The following is a 12565-nucleotide window of genomic DNA, read 5'->3' as shown; positions in this document are numbered from 1 at the left end:
GTTTCAATAGCGAGTGAAATTAGTGGCCTGATTAATGGCAACAAAAAGTGTGTCAGAGGTGGCATAGGAGTATAACATGGCCTCTACTTGCTGGGTTATCTGCATGATGATTAGATAATGAAGTATCTGTAATTGTTGCTCTGTAACTGAGCAATGAGGCAATTTTGCAAGCAAGATACTGGTGAATGGCCAGGTTATTGTTTGGCAGAAACTGAGTTTAAAAGAGGAAATCATGGAAGACACTTGCAAAAAGGTATCAACGTATGGTGTACCTCATCAGGAGAGACCTGTGGATGGTGTACAAATTTGTAACTGGACAGCATGTATTGCCAACCTGGTTTCAACAATGCAGGTGCGTCACTCAAGAAGGGTAACTCATCATATTATCTCCTGGATTTGGGCATAATGCAGTAAAGCTGAACAAAGAACAGAGACTTAAAAGCTCTATTTCACATGATAAGCTTCTATTATCTTGCTCAGTATGGGATTGTGTTGCTAAGCTTAAAGAATCGAGTGGATTTGGAATGTGTCAAACGTTTCAGGATAGCGAATACCATACAAACAAGGAAAATGGATACCAGTTTTGATGCAGTGGATACAAGAGTGTGCCCTATATGCCATTATGGACTGCATCTCTCTATAATAGGTTTCAGCTGCTGCTGACCTGAGCAATATACATGTCTAGAGCCTATGCATGCATTTATCAGATGATTTATCCGTTGGACCTGGAGTTTGAATAGTGCTCTGAAAACCAAGCTCATACACTTATTGTAAAGCAATGGACAGATTGTCATGCTTTGTCATTTATTTTGACTCTTCTTTTGTAATGTACTTGATATGCAATATAATGATCTTAGCATCAAATATTGAGTTATTGAGATCTTCTTGTTAGTCTCTTTCCTTGCTGTTCCTTGAACCCCGTGTTTTGCAACTCTTGCACAATCTCTACGACACCGTGACCAGGCATCCTAGGGTTTTACCTCCCTTTCGGAGCCAACGGAGCCATCAGATTTGGGTTCCGGGTAGTAGAGAAAGAGCTAATTTTTCTGATCCATGTTTTTGTTCTACGAAGGAGCTCTAGGAGAACTAATGCCTGGAGATTGCTTTTCAGAAGTGCAAAGATTCCAGGTTCTTTCAATACATATTAATTCAATTCATTGTGATTTATTTTTACTGTGTTTACCACTTGGGTATTCTCTATTTTCTCTTCCATCTCCTATCTCTACTTCCTTCTACTTCTGATCCCCGGTGGATTCGACCTTTCGATAAAAACCCCTTCGACATTGGTGAACCCGACGTGAAAGGTTGTCACAGAAGAAGGAAAGATAATATGGGAGAACTTTCGAATACACTCTCCAGTGATGTTTTGCAAAAGCTGGTGCAAAATATGAATATACTTTTGTAGGTACAACAACAACAACAGGTGATGCAAGCTTCAGCTCAAACAAAAAGCGTTGTGATGAATGCTTTGCAAGCAGTTGAGCGTGAGGTAAAGTTATTCAATGGCAGGAATGTATCTACATACTCAGAAGATGGAATTGTTTTTGGAGTGGCTCAATCTGCATGGAGCCGGTATTTTGTACGTTTTACTATTCATGAACTGAAAGCACGGATTACTAAATTATACTTGCAGGATGCTGACTGGGTAGCCTTCAAGAAGACACTCAGGGAAGAATTTTACATTGAGGACACCAGTTTGATTACGCACAAGACTTTTTAGGAGTGGGTTGTACAAGCCAATAAGGGTCTTGTAGCTACAGAATTGTTAAGAGAATTTGAAAGTAGATTTGAGCAGTTGGATCTTGCAGAACAGCAAACTCTTGCAAGTTAGAAAATTGAATTTTTTCTACAAGCAGCTGATCTTGAGCTTCAAGAATTGGGGCTATTAGCTAAAAATGATGGCATTTCAGGAATCTTTTATGGGCTGAATATTACTGACACTATGGCTGAAATTTCAGGAACTATACATGCAGAAAATGAGGCTGGAAACAGAGTGTTGTCAGTATGTTCTTTGGATATGTATGATGTTATAGCATTGTTTGCTCAACAGGAAGGATTACAATGGGCTGAAGCACTTGTGGAGACAAAGTATAAGACGATTGACAAAAGGTGAAACCAATTGCTTTACCACTTCCACCAGAGAGTGAGGGTATGTATGAAAAAGTGTCAAGGCAGCCAAGCTTACGGGATCCTAAAGATATAGGTCATCAGTTTACATCTGAAACATTACAGAAATTGAAAATTGGTGCAGAAGGGTTTCTTTTGCCTACTGAGAGAAACTATTTTCTGCAGATATTGGCTAGACATGGGAAGGTATTTGAATTTCAACCAAGTGAAATAGGTTGTGTGGATCCAAATGTTGTCTCTCCTATGGTCATATTTAATGTGCCACATGTACCATGGAACTTGAGGCCTATTCCAGTGCCTAAAGCTTACTTGCCAAAGGTGATGGATTTGCTAAATGAAAAATTCGCATGAAGATCTTGGAGCCTTCTTCAGCCCTGTACTCAAATCGTTGGTTTACTGTGCCCGAAAAGAATGGGGCTTCAAGATTTATTCAAGACATGCAACCGGTCAATAAAGTGACCATAAGAAATGTGGGTGTAGGTCCTGTGGTGGTTGATGAATTTATAGAGGCTTTTGCAAGCAGAACGATCTATTCTTTGGGTGATCTTTACTCGGGTTATGATCAATTTCAGCTTGCAATTGAAAGCAGGGATATCACAACCATGAAGACTCCTTTGGGGTTAGTACGGATGTGTACTCTCCCACAAGGTGCAATAAACTCAGTGGCACACATGACAAATGCTATGAATAGGATACTTAGGGATTTTATACCACAATTGACTATGCCCTTCTTGGATGATGTTCCAATCAAAGGGTGTGCAGTGGATGAAAAGAATGAAGGGATGGATGCTCATGGATGCAGACAGTTTGTTGCAAACCATATTGTGGATTGTGAGAGGATTTTGACACGTCTAGAAGAGGTGCATTTAACTCTTTCTGGACAAAAGTCTGTCTTTGGAGTTGAAGCGGTTTTGATTGTTGGGCATATGTGTGGGCCTTATGGACGAAGGCCATCACCTGCAAAAATAGATGGGATTGATAGAATGCAAAATGTATGTACGAATGTATCAAAGGTCCGTAGATTCTTGGGTGCATGTGTGTTCTATTTGATATGGATTCCTCACTTTGCACATGTAGCCGATGTTCTTTATCAACTTCTAAGGAAAGGTAAAAATTTTCATTGGGAAAGGAAGCATCAGAAAGCAATGAAGAAATTGAAGCAACTCTTAAAATCTGCTCCTACATTGAGAAAGGTTGACTATTCACATGGAAAGTCTATCATTATTACTGTTGATACAAGCCCAATCGGGATTGGATGGGCAATTGGGAACGATGATGAGGAAGGACAAAGATATGCAATTCACTTTGGTGCTAAAGTATTGATGACTGAATGACAGAGAAGATATCCACAGGGTAAAAGAGAATTATGGGGAATTGCGACAGCCCTTAAATGTGATAAGGAGTATTTTATGGGTGCTCATGTAGTCATTGAGACTAATTCTTTGCTCGTATTGGGTATGATTACTACTTGTGCTACCCCAGACATTGCTATGCTTTGGTAGATTACATACATCAAATCTTTAAACCCTGAATTTTAGCATATTGCAGGAAGAGATAACCCGGTGGCAGACATGTTATCTCGAGCACACTATGAGAATGAAGATGGGATGATGGGTGAGGGGGAAGAAGATGACTTTCTTACGGCTGAAAATGATGTTGCAAGAGTGAATTTAGTAATGCAAGGTGTTGCTATAGTATTAACAGAAGCTTGGACAACAAAGAGAAGACACTTTAGATGTTTTGCATCTTGTGTAGAAGTGTTTCTGGAAGACAAATTTGTAGGAGAGTGGCTGAGAATTGGTCAATATCTCAGTACATTAACAAAGAGAGATGAATGGTCAGATGAGGAGTTTAAGAAGATCAAGCGGAAAGCCTATGGATTTTTCTTAAAAGAGGGATACTTATGGAAACATGCTAAAAAGAAACAGGGTATGCCATTGCGAGTTTTGGGTGACAAAGCTTCACAAGTAAAAGTAATGCAAGAATTTTATGAAAGTTTGTGGGCTGGTCATAGAGGTGTTTGGGGTACTTTTACAAAAATCAAAGAAAGATATTGGTGGCAGGGTATGTATAAGGATGTTGCTCACTTTGTGGAAACATGTACGACATGTCAAATGTATTCAACTGTGAGACATCGGGATGGATTGCAACCTACATATCCATTGTCTCTTCATTTTAAGTCGGTGGTGGATTTGGTGAGGTATCTTGTGCTTGCTCGTGAAGACTTGACTAATCAAGTGGAAGGGAGATTTCTACGTACTAAGACGAAAAATTCCGTATATACTTTTCTCTTACAACAGATAGGGGTGAGTTGGATGCAGATGAAGCTCATGATTTCTTTGCACGGTTGGGGATAAAGCTTGCTTTAACTTCAATCTATAATCCTGAAAGAAATTGCAAAAGTGAAAGAGGTCATCCACCTATTGTGAAGGCATTGGCAAAAGCATGTGGAGAGAAGATAAAAGAGTGGCCAGGATTGCTTCCTTATGCTTTGTGGGCTGACAGAACAACTCATAGTGTTGTTACAGGATATATGCCTACAAAATTGATGTATGGTCAAAAACCTATCATGCGGATAGAAGAGATGACAGTCACATGGAGTGTGTTACCTTGGGAGGAGGAGTTGAATCGAGAAGAGTTGTTGGCCTTATGCATTAGACAGTTGGAAAGAAAGTCAGAAGACATAGAGGCAGCAACTACAAAGTTAAGGGCAGTAAGGATACAAAACAATAAACGGTTTGACAAAAGACAAAAATTGAGACCAAGAACCATACAAGATGGGGATTGGGTATTGGTTTATGATAGCAGTTTAGATAACGAGCATAATGCCATGCGTAAAGTTTCCAAAAGATGGTTTGGACCCTATGTGGTAAGACAAGTGTTTAATAATGCTACTTATGCATTAAATGAGCTACATGGGATAGCCATAAAACTTCTGGTAGTAGGGCAAAGAATCAAATTATTCAAAAGGCGGGAATCTACTGCGTATGAGTTGCTAGAATTGGAACAAAATAATGGCCATGATACAGGGGCTAGCCAGGAAGATATGGAAGATGAAGAAGTAAAGGATATGGTTGCAGAGGATGAGGAGGACTCAGAATTCAGTGACAATTAGGATTTTGGCACATACCGAAGGATGTGCAGGTTCAGAGGGGGTGTATGTCGTGATGTTATGAGGACACAGTGTAAAAAAGTATGGAATGCATCATCATCTGACTTCTCTATTGATCTAGAGAGTCAATGTGATCTGAGCCATTAGTACTAGTGTGAGTTGCATGGATTATCCGAAAATACTAGATTTATGGATAATTTTAGTCTATTTTTTATATTATTTATTGTAAAATCCAAAAAAGCTTCTAGATTAGGATGGCATGCAAAAAGCTAGTTGGTTTTTCAGCCAATTAGGAGATTTTTCATAAAAAAGACAATTTGACAAAATCGCGCACGTTGCGATCGTTGTAAACAGGCTGAAAACTGCAGATTGAACCAAAAGAAGGAGTGATCTGGGAGATCCATGAGCAGGTATCCTGCAGTTTTACCCCCTTTCAGAGCAAATGAAGCCATCAGATTTGGGTTTCAGGCAGCAGAGAAAGAGCTGATTTTTCTGATCCACGTTTTTGGTCTACAAAGGAGCTCCAGGAGAACTAATGCCTAGAGATTGCTTCTGAGTAGTGCAAAGATTCTAGGTTCTTTCAATACATATTGATTCAATTCATTGTGATTTGTTTTTGTCGTATTTACTACTTGGGTGTTCTCTATCTTCTCTTTCATCTCCTATCTCTACTTCCTTCTACTTTTGATCCCCAGTGGATTTGACCTTTCGACAAAAACCCCTCCGACACAGTGTCCTCAAATTTTAGCATTAGGATCTCACCTCTTTTGTCATTTGAATCACCTATCCTCCAAGCATCCATAATGCATGTCTCATTTGCACCCATCTTAGCACAAAGTGTTTTTGCATCCTATTGGGGGTTTCCTTTTTTAGCCCATCCCACCACACATACATGCAATGCACATAGTTTTCTCCTTACTTCCTCCTCTAGTGTTGTGTTCATCATTTCTACTTTTTTCCAAGGCATCCCTTTGTTTCTTTTGACTACCTCAATCCATTGTGCATTTTTGTTCACTATTTGATGAACATTTTCTACTTTATTTTGAGCTCCCTCTACCACATTCACCCATGTGTACATGTCTTTTTTAAACTTTCCACCTCTTTCTTTAATTTTGGTGCATCTGGCATTGTTGTTTGTACACCCATCATGTCTCTAATTCATTCTTACATGACTTTAACTCTCTTTTGAGTTTAGCAATCTCCATGTCCTTGGCTGTTATGCATGCATTTGTATTAGCATTCAATGCATCCATATTTGCTTTCCAAGCATCCCTTGCTATGTTCATGTTGTTTATCATATCCATTTTCCATTTGTTTCTACAATAGCACTTAGTTCTTTCCTAAATGTCTCTTGTAATTTTTCATACATATCTTTTTTCTTTGTATCCATGTCATTCATGACTTTTTGTTGCATGTTGCCACACACCCTCATGTACACTGTCAGGTTTGCATCCATTTTAGCATTGAAATCCTTTCCCCATGTTTCATGCATTGCATTCATGTCACTTGATACCTTGTCAATCATTGGCATACATATTGCTACAATCTCAGCTCTTATGATGGTTTCATGTCAACCAAACCATTTGTTGCAATTAGCCTTTGCATCTTTGTCCATCACTTGGCGCTTGTGGGACTAGAATTTTCACGAACTCTCCTTCTGTTTTGTCTGTAGTAGAACTTTTCATTCTTAGTGGGTGTCTTGTACTTCCTTTTGATGCAGTGCCTCCTTTGGTTAGCCCAATTGGTTGTGCGTCAAGTTTGATCTCATGTCCACTGGTTTCTTTATCAGTAGTCTCTGTCATCTTGCAATCCAAGGCATCCATTGAGTGTGCTTGCATTGGTACCGTATATAGCCCCACATTGACCTTGTAGAGACCCCTAAATGAGTGCCAATACATCTACCACTTCTAGGAAAGAATCTCTCTTCTTGTGTAGGGACATGACCCTACAAGACCATAGTTGTCCCCTTATGCAAACACACACACACACGTGTACATACATACATATCCACCTAAAAGTGAGTTGACAAATTATTGTCATATCCACTTGAAATTGAACATGAATACCTAGAATAGGATCGTGTCCTCATTGCCACATGACATGTTAATTTTTTCTTTGTTCATATTGACGTGTTACTTTTTTTGGTTTTTGAAAACAAGTTGTCTACATATATGGCTTCTTCTAGGAATGGTTTATTGATCGCTTTGAGGACTATCTTGTGGGCGAGCGGCATCCCCAGAGAGTAGATAGCAAAGGATTGGCCAGATTATGAGTGCCTCCGTGACGAGGAACTAGAGGCGATGATAGTTTTCCTCCATTAGATTTTGAGACCAATTTGCCCTGATGAGGGCTCTTCTCAAGAGCCACATGCAGGATGAGGTGCAGGAGGAGCATACATCTATCGATCACCTCTTACATAGGGAAGAAAGTGTTTTATATTTTATATAATAAGCTTAGGGGCCAAATTCTAACTTGTCATTGCTACTAGGACTCCCCTTCTAGATACTACATGGACTCCCCTTCTAAACACTACCAAGCCACTGAGTGATGAGGTTGTGACTCAACAAGAGATTGACACACGGTTACATAACTTGCCCATTTGTTTTATGTTAGTGTCAGGTCCTATGAACATATGACTAATTATCTTGTGTTGTTTCTTACTTGTAGTGAGCCTCCACGACGGCGACATTGAACCTTTGCCACCACATCTATGTCTAGAGGTATGACTTCTAGGGAGCACTTGGGCTCCCAGGTGTCAGCCACCCCACCAAGGAGCCTTGCAGCACATCAACCACCGTTCAGGACCTACACTGGAGAGCTAGGGGTCACTTGTGACATTGATGCTGAGGGACAAGTGGTACGCATTAGAGACGGACATCTCTTCCATTAATGCATCCGATCGTTGCTGGAGACCTACATCCCTAGAGTGCATGTTCTATGGGCTTATGTATCTTTGACTTGCTTTAATGATTCAAAATATCAAGAGGTTGCTTTAATTTTTTTTTGTTGCAAAGTAGGGATAAGTTAGAGCTCAACAAAAATTTTGTCCTTGATCACCTAGAGCACGGGTTCAGTACTGGATGGAGTCATCAAAAAGTGCTGCGCAACATGACTTGAATACTAAGACATTGACAAGACAATGCATGGTTAGTACCTCCAACTAGAGAGAGAGAGAGAGAGAGAGAGAGAGAGAGAGAGAGAGAGAGAGAGAGAGACAAAAAGAGATGAAATGAAATGTTATGAGAAAATATGTTGGGCAAGAGAGAGAGGCTCAGACGTCTTGCCTTGGTGCTAGGATATTGATGCATCTTCAAAGCCTCCTAAAACAAATAAGATCGAGTATGTGGAGAATTCAACCTTAACTATCCAAGGCAAGATCCTCCATATCATCATTTGTTGCATCATTGTCGCTCACTTCCTTTTCCTAGTACTCTTCTTGTGCTAATGTTGTGAGTGAATGGGGCTCTATAGAAGTTGACTCATCCTCTTGTACACTGTCTTGGTCCACTTCCCTGGAGGTGGTGTCAAACATCCATCATCCTCGAGGATTGATAGGCACAACTTGCCTCCATGGACTGTGAGAATCTGGGGCAAAATCGTAAGTAGCTTGCTCATAGTGTGCCGGTAATATGTATGGTTCCTGTGTTGTCCGTAATGGCTTTGAACACTCAATTGACCAAAACCTAGAGGGCTCTTGTCTCATTGTGGCTCCAACCCCTTTGTACGTACGGAACCAGTCAACCTTCAACACAACTTGTTAACATACAAGATTTGCAACATTTTATAAGGAAGTTTAAAGCAAAGATTGTCAACGTACTATTGTTGTCAAAAATTACCCTCTTGCAAATATGATAACCGAGCTTATAAATATCAACTATGGCTCCCACATAGCTGAGCTCCTCTTCAATACAACTTATTAGGACAACAACGAGCTACAGATCAAACAAAGTAAGAGTTACATTGATGAAATTATGCCAATCATGTGTTTTCAAGTTGGAAAGACTCTTGTCATCCACACTAAATATGTTTTGCAATGATGCACCGCATCCTATGGGTGTTTGAATAGACCGTATCCACCAATTGATTGTTGAAATCTCCATGGGGGTTAACACCCATGGTGCATGTGCATACTCTTTTCTTCATGTCTCTTAATTGACTCAAGGCCATAAAACAAGCTTGCAATCATGATCCTTTACTCCAAGCATAACAACTCTGGAGGTTCAAGACAAGTAAAGTCGTACTTAATCGTAACAATTTTGAGCCTTCATAGATCTGTTGAAGTGCTTTAGCTCTAAGAAAGCTTTCATCCTCGCTTGCTTCACCTTCTTCATGCCGATCATTTAATAAGCTCGTCCATGTCATCATCATTGTTGAAGTCTTCGCGCACTTTCCAAAATCCATGTCATAAAGTTTCTTCAAACTCTCATAAATTTTTGGATCACTCTTGCGAAGGAGTCTCATGTACTCATTTGGCATTTGAGAGGTGCCATGAGAGGGTAGACACACATCATTCTCTATATCATAAGCTGGAACCGATCACATCATTCTTTATATTCATCATTAAGAAAGGAGACAATCTGATTAAACAAAGATCTCGTTATTATCAAATATACATGTAAAGATTGAGGAAGCTAGAAAAAACAAAGAACATAATTCATGCTTCCATATATAGAGAGTTGAACGAGTATACATAGAAAGGGATTATCCGAGGAAAAGTACCATCCTAAGAGAGATAAATCATCTAAACTTAAATTGAAAGGTGAAGATGCTCTTTGCCCTAAATAAATTGTTACATGTGAGGTAAGCAGGGAGGTCACTACGAGAAGTAGCAGGAATTGTAACTGAAGAAAGAACTGAGGGAGTTTTATCTTCCACATGCTTCAAGCGCTTCGGTTGAATGACTAGTGGAGGAGGAGAATCAACATCCTCTATGTCAATAGGTTCGAACTCTTCTGAAGGTGGTGGGGAAGATACTAGATCAGATGGAGGAGGTGGTAGCACACTCTTCTTAAGGCCTGAGTACGTCAAAAAAGCGTATAGGTAGGAACCATAAGTAACATTTGTGACATTTCCTCTGGTTACTTTGACAAAATGTTGGTCTATCTTTGTAAGCAGGTAAGTACTCCAATCAATAGCCACCCCTTTTAACACCATCCTAAAAGCTGTGAAGAGTTCTTTGGACAAGTAATGGGATGGTGTTTTGGCAGGCATAAACCTATCTTGGAGGAATTGGCAGACTAACTTCCAAAGAGGATCAATGATCATGGAAAAAAATACTCCTGAAGTGTTTATCACTTTCTTGACATCCAAAATCTCTTTGGTCTGCTTCTATAACAGCTTGAAAATCTCATCGTTGGAGAATAATTGTCTAGCTATAACAAAGGGCTCTCCTTTGTAGGGAAGAGACAAAGCCTTCCCTAACCCTCGGGGTGTGAATATCATGGAAGCACCATGAACCAAGCCCGACTTCTTGCTGTATAATGCAAGGAACTCATCACACAGGGATGGAACATTTGGAATCAATGGAAATGAAGTAGCCACGAAAGTCGGAAGTCCTGCTTTCGCTATAGGCTCAAAAGCCAATAGGGAAGAATAATCCCTACTGATCAGCGGGACATACTGGATAGGAGGAGGAGCGTGAGGCGCCATTCAGATGGAAAACACACACACCACAAACATAGACAATCACAAAGGATGCCTGTAAAACAACCAAAATGGCTATAAAAAAGAAATCAATCAAAAAGAATGACACATACATAGACGTAACTAACCAATTTACCACCCTAAACAACCCATATCCTAGAAAAAATTCAGCATGACCTCTACACATATGCGACCAAAAAATTCATGCGATGCAACAAATAGGCACCCAAAACCCCATATCAGGCAAAAAAGAAAGAAAAATTGCAAACCGTACCCGTAATCGTAGCACACAAGCAAACCATAATGCCATAAAAATCTAATCAACACCTGACCATAACTTTGACTAACAATGTCAACCAAAAGGACTTTATGCTCCCATCCCACGAAATGTGTTTATTAAAAAGGTGGAAAAAAGTGCAGTGAGGGAAAATGGTTTTAATGAAGGGTTCATTTTAAGAAATTATTAACAATGGATGAAATTTTATTAGGTTATAAACCTTAACAAGAAAACGACGATTTCTTCTTAAAATTTTAATTACAATTTATTAGGGTGAAACGGTACTTTATCAAAACCCGGACTACAATTCTCTGACTAGGGTCTCTAAATGCAAATTCATTAATTAGAAATGAATGGTGATGTGGAGCATTTTTTTACCAGCACGTACTTTTTTGTGACGGGTGGTTCATTTTATTAAAATTTAAAGTATCTCTTAAGCGCACGTAGCACGTGCAAAGTGAACGACTGGTTGATTTTAATTATTAGAAACTTGTGTGTTTAGTGCGAACACGTGTGGAAAAGTGGGTGAATATAGTTTATTTTAGCAATTAATTGTGATTAAGGAATAATGAAAATAAATAAAGCTCAAAAAATAAATATCTGGTAGGGGTGTGTATGCAATGGACTGAAGGCGCACTGAGTAGTCCCCCAAATGCAAGGAATCCAATTAAAAAAAGCAAACACCACTTATTGGAAAAAATAAAGCACATTAGTATTTGTGTTAATTTTTATTTTATTTTTTATTATTTATCTATGTTTTTTTAAATTGTATTTTAGGTGTGTTTGCATTATATATATTGTTTTATTTGGTTTGTTTGTTTTGTTATTTTTTTAAAATAATTAAATCGAGATATCGGACACATCAATATGTTGTGAAATGTAAGGGTGGAATTTCAGCAATCCAACAAGTGTCAACAACGTGTTGTAATTTATCCATGATTTTTCAACTAATTCTTGGATTTTAAAATAAATTTTTATAAGAGGAAGTATTAAAATTAGGGTTTTTGGCTTCAAATAATATTTTGGCCATTTATTGAGAAATTAGTGGCAAAGGGGGGAAGGGGATTTGTGGAATTTTTTGGAAATTTTTTAAATATTTTTTTTGAATTTTTACTAATTTTTAATAAATTTTACTCATTTTACATATATTTTTAAAGAAATTTTCAAATTTTAAATTTTCTACAATTTTTTTCCTTGAATTTCCACTTTAAAAAATATTCCAAATGATTTCAGCAATATTGGAAAATTTTCAGAAATCTTTTTGCAATTTTCTTGAATTTTAATGAATTTTTGGAGTTTTTATGTGTTTTATGTTTATTTTTATGTGCTTTTTTGTATTTTGTGGGTTTGAAAATAAAAGGCAATACCCGAACTGCGTGTGAACAACGAAGGATGATTGCGTGTGA

The sequence above is a fragment of the Lygodium microphyllum genome, chromosome 24, assembly GCF_053477565.2.
Source record: "Lygodium microphyllum isolate KBCC chromosome 24, Lygodium_microphyllum_v1.1.10, whole genome shotgun sequence".
Taxonomy (NCBI): Eukaryota; Viridiplantae; Streptophyta; class Polypodiopsida; order Schizaeales; family Lygodiaceae; genus Lygodium; species Lygodium microphyllum.
The sequence above is the reverse complement of the archived record's forward strand: the minus strand, read 5'-3'. Positions refer to the sequence as shown.